This window comes from Arachis hypogaea, chromosome 16 (genome assembly GCF_003086295.3).
Source record: "Arachis hypogaea cultivar Tifrunner chromosome 16, arahy.Tifrunner.gnm2.J5K5, whole genome shotgun sequence".
NCBI classification, from domain to species: Eukaryota; Viridiplantae; Streptophyta; class Magnoliopsida; order Fabales; family Fabaceae; genus Arachis; species Arachis hypogaea.
The window spans coordinates 105274645-105287880 of NC_092051.1; the positions used below are offsets into that span (position 1 = coordinate 105274645).

The 13236-nt window shown below is 39.0% G+C and overlaps 1 non-coding gene across 1 annotated transcript; it reads left to right on the forward strand.

Moving 5' to 3' along the window:
- The first annotated feature begins 954 nt into the window (after positions 1–954).
- Positions 955–1062, forward strand: LOC112761327 (small nucleolar RNA R71). The gene has a single exon (XR_003181727.1). It is a non-coding gene; the product is annotated as a small nucleolar RNA R71 (small nucleolar RNA).
- Positions 1063–13236: the final 12174 nt, after the last annotated feature.

Here is a 13236-nt window from a genome sequence, read left to right on the forward strand (position 1 = left end):
CATTCTCTTCAGAAGAGGAATACTCATCAGAGCTCATGAAGGGCATAAGGAGGTTCAATGGGATCTCTATGGTCTCTAGATGGGCCCTAGAGTCCTTTGGTTCCTCAGAGGGAAGCTCCTTATTGACCACTGGAAGTCCCAGGAGGTCTTCCTCCTTGGGATTCACGTCCTCTCCTCTCCTCACATGTTCGGCCATGGCGCTTATGTCAATGGCCTTGCACTCTCCTTTTGGATTCTCTTCTGTATTGCTTGGGAGAGTACTAGGAGGGATTTCAGTGATCCTTTTACTCAGCTGGCCCACTTGTGCTTCCAAATTTCTAATGGAAGACCTTGTTTCATTCATGAAACTTACAGTGGCCTTAGATAGATCAGAGACTAGATTTGCTAAATTAGAAGCATTTTGTTCAGAGTTCTCTGTCTGTTGCTGAGTTGATGATGGAAAAGGCTTGCTATTGCTAAACCTGTTTCTTCCACCATTATTAAAGCCTTGTTGGGGCTTTTGATCCTTCCATGAGAAATTTGGATGATTTCTCCATGTTGAGTTATAGGTGTTTCCATAAGGTTCACCTAAGTAATTTACCTCTGCTATTGCAGGGTTCTCAGGATCATAGGCTTCTTCTTCAGAAGATGCCTCTTGAGTACTGTTGGATGCAGCTTGCATTCCATGCAGACTCTGAGAAATCATATTGACTTGCTGAGTCAATATTTTATTCTGAGCCAATATGGCATTCAGAGTATCAACTTCAAGAACTCCCTTCTTCATAGGCGTCCCATTACTCACAGGATTCCTTTCAGAAGTGTACATGACTGGTTATTAGCAACCATGTCAATGAGTTCTTGAGCTTCTGCAGGCGTTTTCTTTAGGTGAATGGATCCACCTGCAGAAGTATCCAATGACATCTTAGATAACTCAGACAGACCATCATAGAATATATCTAGGATGGTCCATTCTGAAAGCATGTCAGAAGGACACTTTTTGGTCAACTGTTTGTATCTTTCCCAAGCTTCATAGAGGGATTCACCTTCTTTTTGTCTGAAGGTTTGAACATCAGCTCTAAGCTTGCTCAGCTTTTGAGGAGGAAAGTACTTGGCTAAGAAAGCCGTGACCAGCTTATCCCAAGAGTTCAGGCTGTCTTTGGGTTGAGAATCCAACCATAATCTAGCTCTGTCTCTTACAGCAAAAGGGAAAAGCATGAGCCTGTAGACTTCAGGATCTACTCCATTAGTCTTAACAGTATCACATATCTGCAAGAATTCAGTCAAGAACTGAAAAGGATCTTTAGATGGAAGTCCATGAAACTTGCAGTTCTGCTGCATCAGAGAAACTAATTGAGGTTTCAGCTCAAAGTTGTTTGCTCCAATGGCAGGAATGGAGATGCTTCTTCCATGTAAATTGGAATTTGGTGCAGTAAAGTCACCAAGCATCTTCCTTGCATTGTTGTTGGGTTCGGCTGCCATCTCCTTTACTTGTTCGAAATTTTCAATCAAGTTGTCTCTGGATTGTTGTAATTTAGCTTCTCTTAATTTTCTCTTCAGAGTCCTTTCAGGTTCTGGATCAGCTTCAACAAGAATGCCTTTTTCTCTGTCCCTGCTCATAAGAAAGAGGAGAGAAAAATAAAAGAAGAGGAATCCTCTATGTCACAGTAAAGAGGATCCTTATTGTTAGTAAAAGAAAAGAAGAAGAAATTCGAACACAGATAGAAGAGGGGGTTCGAATTTGGTGATGATGTGAGGAAGAGATGTTAGTTAATGAATGAATAAATAGAATAAGATGAGAGAGAAGGAAGGAATTTTCGAAAATTATTTTTGAAAAGGAGTTAGTGATTTTTGAAAATTGGTTTTTGAAAATTTGTTAGTATTTTTCGAAAATTTTTGAAATCAAAAATAAAAAATAAAAATAATTAGTTAATTAAAAAGAAATTTTTGAAAAAGAGGGGAGATATTTTCGAAAATTAGAGAGAGAGAGTTAGTTAGGTAGTTTTGAAAAAGTTGAGAAACAAACAAAAAGTTAGTTAGTTAGTTGAAACAAATTTTGAAAAGATAGGAAGTTAGGAGGTTAGGAAAGATATTTTGAAAAGATATTTTTGAAAAAGATAAGATGAGAAGATATTTTTGAAAAGATATGATAGAAATTTGTTTTGAAAAAGATTTGATTTTTAAAATCTCAATTAATGACTTGATTCATAAGAAATCACAAGATATGATTCTAGAACTTAAAGTTTGAAACTTTCTTAACAAGCAAGTAACAAACTTGAAATTTTTGAATCAAAACATTAATTGTTATTGTTATTTTCGAAAATTTAGTATAAAAATAAGAAAAAGATTTTTGAAAAATATTTTTGGAATTTTCGAAAATAACTAAGAATTTTGAAAAAGATTTGATTTTTGAAAAAGATTTTGAAAAAGATAAGATTTTCAAATTGAAAATTTGATTTGACTCATAAGAAACAATTTGATTTTAAAAATTTTTGAAAAAGTCAACTCAAATTTTCGAATTTGATGAGAGAAAAAGGGAAATATATTTTTTTGATTTTTGAAATTTTTATGAAAACATGAAAATTATGCAATGCATGAAATTTTTAGATCAAAACAATGAATGCATGCAAGAATGCTATGAATGTCAAGATGAACACCAAGAACACCATGAATGTCAAGATGAACATCATAGACACAATTTTTAAAAACTTTTAATGCAAAGAAAACATGCAAGACACCGAACTTAGAATTCTTTAATGCTTACGCACTAAGAATTCAAGAATGCATATGATAAACATGAAAAGACAAAAAATCATCAAGATCAAACAAGAAGACTTACCAAGAACAACTTGAAGATCATGAAGAACACTATGAATGCATGATATTTTCGAAAAAATGCAAGATGCATATGCAAGTGACACCAAACTTATGATATGACTCAAGACTCAAACAAGAAACAGAAAATATTTTTTTATTTTTATGATTTTCTAATTTTTTTTTGTATTTTCTTTTAATTTTTTCGAAAATTATTGTGAAAAGTAAGAATAAGGATTTCAAAATCTTCAATATGAATTCCAGGAATCTTGTCATGTTAGTCTTAAAGCTCCAATCAAAGGGTCAGGCATGGCTTAATAGCCAGCAAAGCTTTAATAAAAATATGAGTGTAATTCAGACATGACAAGCCTGACATACCCTATCCAGAAGGATTGAGCATGACTCCACTGAAGTGATTAGCCAATCCCAAAGCAGTTTGGGTATGGCTTTACAGCCAGATAGGCTTCAACATGCTTCATGAAATACTAGAATTCATTCTTAAAAATTTTGAAGCCATAGAATAATTTATTTTTGAAAACATTAATTTTAGTATTTTTTTTTTTTTTAGAAAACAAGTGAGGAATTTTTGAAAGATTTTTGAAAAATTTTTGAAAACAAAACAAAAAGAAAATTACCTAATCTGAGCAACAAGATGAACCGTCAGTTGTCCAAACTCGAACAATCCCCGGCAACGGCGCCAAAAACTTGGTGCACGAAATTGTGATCCACGTTCTTTGTACTTGTGTGTGATTAACAATATATAATTGTATTGAATCCTCATTGTGGCTCTATGTGTGGACACAACTCCGTTCAACTAACCAGCAAGTGCACTGGGTCGTCCAAGTAATACCTTACGTGAGTAAGGGTCGAATCCCACGGAGATTGTTGGTATGAAGCAAGCTATGGTCACCTTGTAAATCTCAGTCAGGCGGATATAAAATAATCATGGAGTTTTCGAATATTAATTAATAAAATAGGGATAGAGATACTTATGTAATTCATTGGTAGGAATTTCAGATAAGCGAATGGAGATGCTTTCGTTCCTCTGAACCTCTGCTTTCCTGCTATCTTCATCCAATCAGTCTTACTCCTTTCCATGGCTGGCTTTATGCAAGGGCATCACCGTTGTCAGTGGCTACATCCCCTCCTCTCAGTGAATAATATGCTCACGCACCCTGTCACGGCACGGCTATTCATCTGTCGGTTCCCGATCATGCTGGAATAGGATTCACCCTCCTTTTGCGTCTGTCACTAACGCCCAGCACTCGCGAGTTTGAAGCTCGTCACAGTCATTCAATCATTGAATCCTACTCAGAATACCACAGACAAGGTTTAGACCTTCCGGATTCTCTTGAATGCCGCCATCATTCTAGCTTACGCCACGAAGATTCTGGTTAGGAGATCTAAGAGATACTCATTCTAGCTTAATTCATGTAGAACAGAAGTGTTTGTCAGGCACGCGTTCATAAGGGGGAAGGATGATGAGCGTCACACATAATCATCACCTTCATCACGTTCTTGGGTACGAATGGATATCTTAGAAGAGAAATAAGAAGAACTGAATAGAAAACAGTAGTACTTTGCATTAATCTTTGAGGGGCAGCAGAGCTCTACACCTTAATCTATGGAGTGTAGAAACTCTACCGTATGAAAATACATAAGTGAAGGTCCAGGCATGGCCGAGATGGCCAGCCCCCTAAAACGTGATCAAAGGATCATAAGGTAATCCAAAGATGCCTAATACAATAGTAAGAGGTCCTATTTATAATAAACTAGCTACTAGGGTTTACATGAGTAAGTATTTGATGTATAAATCCACTTTCGGGGCCCACTTGGTGTGTGTTTGGGCTGAGCTTAAGTGTTGCACGTGCAGAGGCCATTTGTGGAGTTGAACGCTAGTTTCTGTGCCAGTTTGAGCGTTCAACTCTGGTTTTGGATCCTTTTCTGGCGCTTGACGCCAGATTTGGGTAGAAAGCTGGCGTTGAACGCCAGTTTACGTCGTCAATTCTTGGCCAAAGTATGGACTATTATATATTGCTGGAAAGCTCTGGATGTCTACTTTCCAACGCAATTGAAAGCGCGCCATTTCAAGTTCTGTAGCTCCAGGAAATCTACTTTGAGTGCAGGGAGGTCAGAATCCAACAGCATCAGCAGTCCTTCTTCAACCTCTGAATCAGATTTTTGCTCAAGTCCCTCAATTTCAGCCAGAAAATACCTGAAATCACAAAAAAACACACAAACTCATAGTAAAGTCCAGAAATGTGAATTTAACATAAAAACCAATGAAAACATCCCTAAAAGTAACTAGATCCTACTAAAAACATACTAAAAACAATGTCAAAAAGCGTATAAATTATCCGCTCATCAAGCCATAAGCAAGCCAATTGGGTAGATTTTCATGTTTCCTTTGATTTAATCAACCATGTATGAATTAATGCAATTTCATGAGGTTTTATGCTATAATTGTCACATATTATGAAAGAATGAATATCTCATGATTTTGAGCATAGCTTTGATGTGTTTGGTTGATTAATGATAGGTGAAGAAAGCTTGGAGAAAGGTTGAAGCAAGAAGGAATGGTTAGGAGGAAGAGAGGACAAAAAGTTTGAGCAAAAGTTTGCCTCAAACTTTAGCTCAAACTTTTGGATTAATTGAAAATGAACCAGGAAGCAAAAAGCTGGACCAAAAGTTAGCCTCAAACTTTTGTGCAAACTTTTGGGCAAAAAGTTGGAGCAAAAGTTAGCCTCAAACTTTTTGGCTAACTTTTGGGCAAAAAGCTGGAGCAAAAGTTAGCCTCAAACTTTTTGGCTAACTTTTGGCATCACAAATCAACACCCTGGAGAGCAAAAGTTTGCGCCAATGTTAGCCTCTAACTTTTTGGCTAACGTTGGCGCCATGAGTGTGCAAGGGGAGGCCAACGTTGGAGCAAAAGTTTGACCCCTAAATTTTGCCCCAACGTTGGTATCAGCAAAGAAGGGTGGATGATGTGAAAAGTTGGAGTAAAAGTTAGCCTCAAACTTTTACTCCAACTTTTACTCAAGCTTTCATGATTCCAACCCGGTTCAATTCGGTTCTTTTCCAAACTCCAAGAACAATCCACCAAGGCCTCTATCAACCCAATTCCATCAAGAGCAAAGGCCCAATTGAAGGCTTGAAGACCATTTGAAGAAAGTGTATAAATAGCATATGATTTAAGTTTTTAGGGAGCTTTTCCTTTGAGTTTTGAGAGAGAGTTTTCGGAGAGTTTTGGTGATTGAGTGAATTTTAAATTTCTAAGTCTTGGGGAAGGAGAATTGAATTCCCTTCCTCTTAGTTTTCTTGCTTTCAATTTCAATTACAATTGTCTTGGATCTTGGGTGGAGAATTGAAGAACTTCTGTTTCAATCTCACCTTGGGATCTTGTTTAATTTTCTGCTTAATTGAATTTCAGTTTCGGTTAATTGCTTTTCATCTACTTTCTTTGCAATCTACATTTCCTTTGCAATTGTTCATGTTGGATCTAGGAAGGCATTGAGATCTAGACTTGGTTATCTAGTCTCTTGGGTCCTGAGATCTGAATTCCAATTTTACATTCTCTGTTTAATGCTTTTCATGCTCATTTACAATTCTGTTTTTAGATCCGGTTCAATCCAAGTTATCTTCTATTCCTCTGCTTGTTGAATTTTACTTTCCCTTGTTTAATTTCTGCAAATCCAATTCCCAATTCCCTTTACAATTCAAGCCATTTACATTTCTTGCACTTTAAGATTCTGCAATTTACATTTCTTGCGTTCTAAGTTTCTGCCATTTAATTTCTTGTTCTTTAAGATTCAGCACTTTAAATTTCAGTTCTCTTTAATTTCATGCAATTTACCCATTCCCTTTACTTCCCATGCAATTTAATTTCTGCAAATCACAATTCACTCAACCAAATCTTGATTCGCTTGACTAAATCAACCACTAAACTAAAATTGCTCAATCCTTCAATCCCTGTGGGATCGACCTCACTCCCGTGAGTTATTATTACTTGATGCGACCCGGTGCACTTGCCGGTTAGTTTTGGGTGTTTTGGAGAAATTCGTTTTTCCACAAAAATATCCCATCAAGTTTTTGGCGCCGTTGCCGGGGATTGATTAGATTGACAATGATTAAGTGAGGTGGTGATCTAGATCTAGCATTTTTATTTTCTGTTTCTCTAATTTTCAATTAACCCGCTAACTGTTTGAATTTTTGCTTAAGCTAACTAAAACTTCATTCTAGCAGTAGATTGAAGTGTCACTGGTTTGTGTGTTTCTTATGTTCTGCGTGTATGTCAGGTACAAGAAGAACCACACCACCTTTCATGAACAAGACGAAAGAACTCTCAGGAGGTTAAGAAGAGCTGAAAGAGGGAAAAATATTGTTGGAGAAGAGGAATCAGAAGAAGAATTCCAGGATATGGAGGAACATTCAACCAATCCACCTGGTGGAGCTGACAATAACAACAACAACCCACCCCAGAGGAGAGTTTTGGCCTCCTACACCTTTGCAAATGCTAGACATTGTGGAAGCAGCATTCTCACCCCTAATGTCAATGCAGATAACTTTGAATTGAAGCCACAACTCATTACATTGGTCCAAAACAACTGCTCGTTTGGGGGAGGACCATTGGAGGACCCAAATCAACATCTATCTACCTTCTTAAGGATTTGTGACACTGTCAAGTCCAATGGCGTGAATCCTGAGACCTACAAGCTTCTGCTGTTCCCGTTCTCATTAAGGGACAAGGCTGCACAATGGTTTGAAACTTTTCCTCAAGGAAGCATCACTAGCTGGGATGATTTGGTGACTAAATTTCTAGCCAAATTCTATCCACCTCAAAGAGTTATCAGGCTGAAAACTGAGGTACAAACATTCACACAATTGGATGCTGAAAATCTGTATGAAGCATGGGAGAGATACAAGACTCTGCTGAGGAAATGTCCACCAGAAATGTTCACTGAGTGGGACAAGCTACAGAACTTCTATGAAGGACTCACTCTAAAGGCTCAAGAATCACTTGACCACTCAGCTGGAGGATCATTGCAACTGATGAAAACAGCAGAAGAAGCTCAAAATCTTATTGACATGGTGGCCAACAATCAATATTTCTTTGCTCACCAAAGAAATCGCCAACCATCACAAAGGAGAGGAGTAATGGAGCTAGAAGGAGTGGACTCAATCTTGGCTCAAAACAAGATGATGCAGCAGCAAATTCAACAACAATTTGAGCAAATGGCCAAGAGGATTGATAGCCTCCAAGTTGCAGCAGTTAACACAAGCCAACCATCATCCACATGGGGGCAAAATGAAGAAACTCAAGAAGAACAACAACAAGAGCAAGTGCAGTATATGCACAACCAAGGGCCAAATGAAGTGTATGGTGATACATACAATTCATCCTGGAAGAACCATCCAAACCTCAGATGGGGAGATAATCACACCCAAAACCAACAACCATGGTAGAGGAACTCAAACCAAAACAACCCAAGAAGCAACCAAAACCACAACCAGCAGCAAACTAACCAGAACCCCTACAGAAAACCTCAAAACAACTACCCCAACCCCAACCAGTACCAATCCAATAACCAACCCACCAACCAAAATGCCTACCATCCACCACCCACATCTCATAACCTACCTCAAGTATCACCTGAATCTCAAAGACTCACTAACTTGGAGACCTTGATGGATAAATTGTTGAAACACCAGGAAATGACAACCAAGAATCATGAAGCCTCCATAAAGAACCTAGAGAGGCAGATGGGGCAAATCTCCAAGCAGATCTCTATTGAGGGACCTTCAAGCTCTCTGCCGAGTGACACAATTCCAAATCCTAAGGAAGAATGCAAGGCAATACAATTAAGGAGTGGGAAAACATTGGTGAGCAACAATGACACTACAAAGAAGCAAGCAGAGAGCAGCAAAAGGCCAATAGAAGATGAGGAGCAACCAACGGCAGATGAAACCAAGGATCAAGTTGTGATGCCAAACAAGAGCATTGAGAAACTCAAAGAAAAGGACAACCAACCACACGGTTCAAAAGAAGTAACTCAGGGACAGCAGCAAATAGGAAAGAGCATCACACCTCCACTGCCATATCCCCAGAGGTTCAACAAAGAGACTAAGGACCAACAATTTCATAAGTTCCTTGAGACTTTCAAAAAGCTGGAAATCAATATTCCCTTGGCTGAAGCACTTGAGAAAATGCCTCTGTATGCCAAGTTTTTGAAGGAGCTTATCAACAAGAAAAGAAGTTACCTTGAGAAGGAAACCGTGTTACTCACCGAGGAATGCAGTGCTTTGATTCAAAGGGGCATTCCACCAAAACTCAAGGATCCAGGAAGCTTTGTAGTCTCATGCACCATTGGCAGAATAATTCTCAACAAAGCTCTCTGTGACCTTGGTGCCAGCATCAACTTAATGCCTCTCTCAATGATGAGAAAACTTGCTATAGAAGAGCTTAAACCCACTAGGATGTCATTGGTCATGGCTGACAGATCAATCAAAACACCCACTGGAATTGTGGAAAATCTGTTGGTAAAGGTTGGGGAGTTTATTTTCCCAGCAGATTTTGTGATTTTGGATACTGAAGAAGAAGAAAACAATTCAATCATTTTGGGAAGGCCATTTCTAGCCACACCAAGAGCCACTATTGATGTAGAAAAAGGAGAAATGATCTTCAGGGTCCACAATGAACAAATGGTCATAAACGTCTTCAAGTCAATGCAACACATTCCTGAGCAAGAGGATTATGTGAGAGTGGACATGATAGAGAGTTTGGTGGAAGAAATGCTGGAAGAAAGTCCTCAAGAGCAAGAAGGAAATCAAGGGGCAACAGAGGAACAAGTAGCTGAGACTTCTATTGAGCAAGATGAAAAACAAGACAAGAAGAAAGAAGTACGAAAACAAGAACTGAAACCATTATCCACCCATCTCAAATATGCATTCCTTGGCACATCGGAGAGCTTCCCAGTAATCATTAATTCATCCCTGACAAAGAAGGAAGAAGGAGAACTTCTTGATGTACTCAAAGCTCACAAAGATGCTTTAGGATGGACCATTGATGACCTGAAGGGAATCAGCCCTGCAGTGTGTATGCATAAGATCCTCTTGGAAGATAATTCCAAACCAGTGGTTCAACCACAAAGAAGGCTAAATCCCACAATGAAGGAAGTTGTCCAGAAGGAAGTAATGAAGTTGTGGAATGCAGGGATAATCTTCCCAATATCTGACAGCCCATGGGTAAGCCCGGTTCAAGTTGTACCAAAGAAAGGAGGAATGACGGTCATCACTAATGAGAAGAATGAGTTGATCCCTACTAGAACAGTGACTGGGTGGAGGATGTGCATAGACTATAGAAGATTGAATGATGCCACCAGGAAGGACCATTTCCCTCTCCCATTCATTGATCAAATGCTGGAAAGGTTGGCCGGCCATGCCTATTATTGCTTTTTGGACGGATATTCTGGGTATAATCAAATTGTGGTGGACCCCAAGGACCAAGAGAAGACTGCCTTTACATGTCCATTTGGAGTCTTTGCATACCGGAGGATGCCCTTTGGGCTTTGCAATGCCCCTGCCACATTTCAAAGGTGTATGCTCTCCATTTTCTCTGATATGGTCGAAAAGTTTTTAGAAGTCTTCATGGATGACTTCTCTGTTTTTGGTGATAATTTCAATGCTTGCCTAAACCATTTAACCCTTGTTTTGAAACGGTGCCAAGAAACTAATTTAGTTTTGAACTGGGAGAAATGCCATTTCATGGTACCAGAAGGGATTGTTCTTGGCCATAAAGTTTCAAGAAAAGGGATAGAGGTTGATAAGGCAAAGGTTGAAATCATAGAAAAACTCCCTCCACCAATTAATGTGAAATCTGTTAGAAGTTTCTTGGGGCATGCCAGATTCTACAGAAGGTTTATCAAGGATTTTTCAAAAATAGCTAAACCTTTGAGTAATCTATTAATGCTTGATAACCCTTTTGTTTTTGATGAAAACTGCCAGCAAGCCTTTGAAACTTTAAAAAACAGACTCACAACAGTACCAATCATCACACCTCCAGATTGGGAGTTACCCTTTGAACTCATGTGTGATGCAAGTGACCTTGCAATTGGTGCTGTACTTGGGCAAAAGAAGGGAAACTTACATCATGTCATATATTATGCAAGTAAAGTGTTGAATGAGGCCCAAAGAAATTACACCACAACGGAGAAGGAGTTGCTAGCTGTAGTTTATGCTTTTGATAAGTTTAGATCATACTTGATAGGATCCAAAGTTGTGGTTTATACTGACCATGCTGCACTTAAGTATTTGATGTCAAAACAGGATACTAAACCAAGACTTATCAGGTGGATATTGCTCTTACAAGAGTTTGATATTGAGGTAAGAGACAGGAAGGGCACTGAAAACCGGGTTGCTGACCATTTGTCGAGGCTACCACATGAAACAATTCAACAAGCATCTCAGCCCATGAACGAAAGCTTCCCAGATGAGCACCTTTTGCAGATCCAGCAAGCACCTTGGTTTGCTGACATAGCAAACTACAAAGTGGGAAGAAAGATACCTCAAGACTTTTCTAAGCAACAAGTGAAGAAGTTAATCAATGAGGAAAAGAGATTCTTATGGGATGAACCCTTCCTGTTCAAGAGATGTTCTGATGGAGTAATTAGAAGGTGTGTCCCTGAGAGTGAAATGAGGGATATCCTGTGGCACTGCCATGGTTTAGCTTATGGTGGACACTTTGGCCCAGAGAAAACAGCTGCAAAGATATTGCAGAGCGGCTTCTATTGGCCAACTATCTTCAAGGATGCCAGAGAATATGTTCACCAATGTAATGAATGCCAGAAAGCAGGAGGATTAACAAGAAGGAATGAGATGCCTCAAAACTTCATCTTGGAACTGGAATTATTTGATCTATGGGGAATTGATTTCATGGGGCCCTTTCCCCCTTCCTATTCTTTCAGATATATCTTAGTCGCAGTGGAGTATGTCTCAAAGTGGGTGGAAGCCATAGCTACGACCACCTGTGATGCACAGATTGTCCTCCAATTCCTTAAAAAGCACATTTTCACAAGATATGGAGTGCCCAAGAGTCTTGTCAGTAATGGTGGTAGTCACTTTTGCAACAAACAGATGGAGAAGCTCCTCCACAAATATGGAGTAATCCATAAAGTGGCTACAGCTTACCACCCTCAGACTAATGGCCAGGCTGAACTAGCAAATAGGGAATTAAAGAAGATCCTAGAGAAAATAGTGGGAAGCACAAGAAAAGATTGGGCTAGGAAGCTAGAAGATACATTATGGGCATATAGGACAGCTTTCAAAACTCCTATTGGCAAGTCACCCTTTCAGCTATTGTATGGCAAATCCTGCCACCTCCCTGTAGAGCTTGAACACAGAACTTTTTGGGCCACTAAACTCCTCAACCTTGATTCCCAAGCTGCAGGAGAAAAAAGGTTGTTGCAACTGAATGAGTTAGATGAATTCAGGATAGAAGCTTATGAGAGTGCTAAGATATACAAGGAAAGAGCTAAGAGGTGGCATGACAAGAAGATCACAAAGAAGGAATTCAAGCCAGGGCAGCAAGTGCTCCTATATAACTCAAGGCTTAAGATCTTCCCTGGCAAACTTAAGTCTAAATGGACTGGCCCATACTTGGTGACAAAGGTTTTTCCTTATGGGAGTATTGAACTGCTAGATGAAGCAACAAAGAATCAATTCACAGTAAATGGTCACAGAGCAAAGCTGTACTTGGGAGGACAATGGGATAAGGAAAAAGAGGTCCAGAACCTACAGCCTTCCTGAAAGGAATTGAAGGATGTCAAGCTAGTGACAATAAAAGAGTGCTTGTTGGGAGGCAACCCAACCTGAGGTAGTTTTCTTTTCATAGCTTTTTCAATAAAAATGTTGAATGATTGACATGTATTGCAAGGAGCTAAGTTTGGTGTTGCACACCAAAAACAACTTAAGGGAGAATGGAGGATTCTAAGTTTGGTGTTCCACCAAAACCTCATTCAAAAACACATTCTAACTTCCTGCACATTGTTAGTTCCAAGCAATCGAACAGATTATTCAACCACTTAACTGCTTTTTAGTCTTAACTTCATAACCTTTAGCAAGGACACAAGATTTTGCCTAGAGTTAACCTGCTGTATCTAGAGAAGTGGCGAGAACTCAAGTTTGGTGTTCCCACACCAGATTAAATCCACAAGCCACACTCAATTCATGCATACTAACTGGTCATCTAAGGGCTTGAGACGCAAGTAACTTTTGAGAATTATGCAGGGAATTCACCACCATTTGAAGACACTATGCATCATAACTCAAAAGGGCACAACAGAAGGAAGGACAAAGGAATTGCAAACCAATAGGTTGTATTTATACTTAACTCTTACTGTTGAAAAATGTTTTGACTTGTGTTTTGATAAAGTGTTCATCTAATACAAGTAG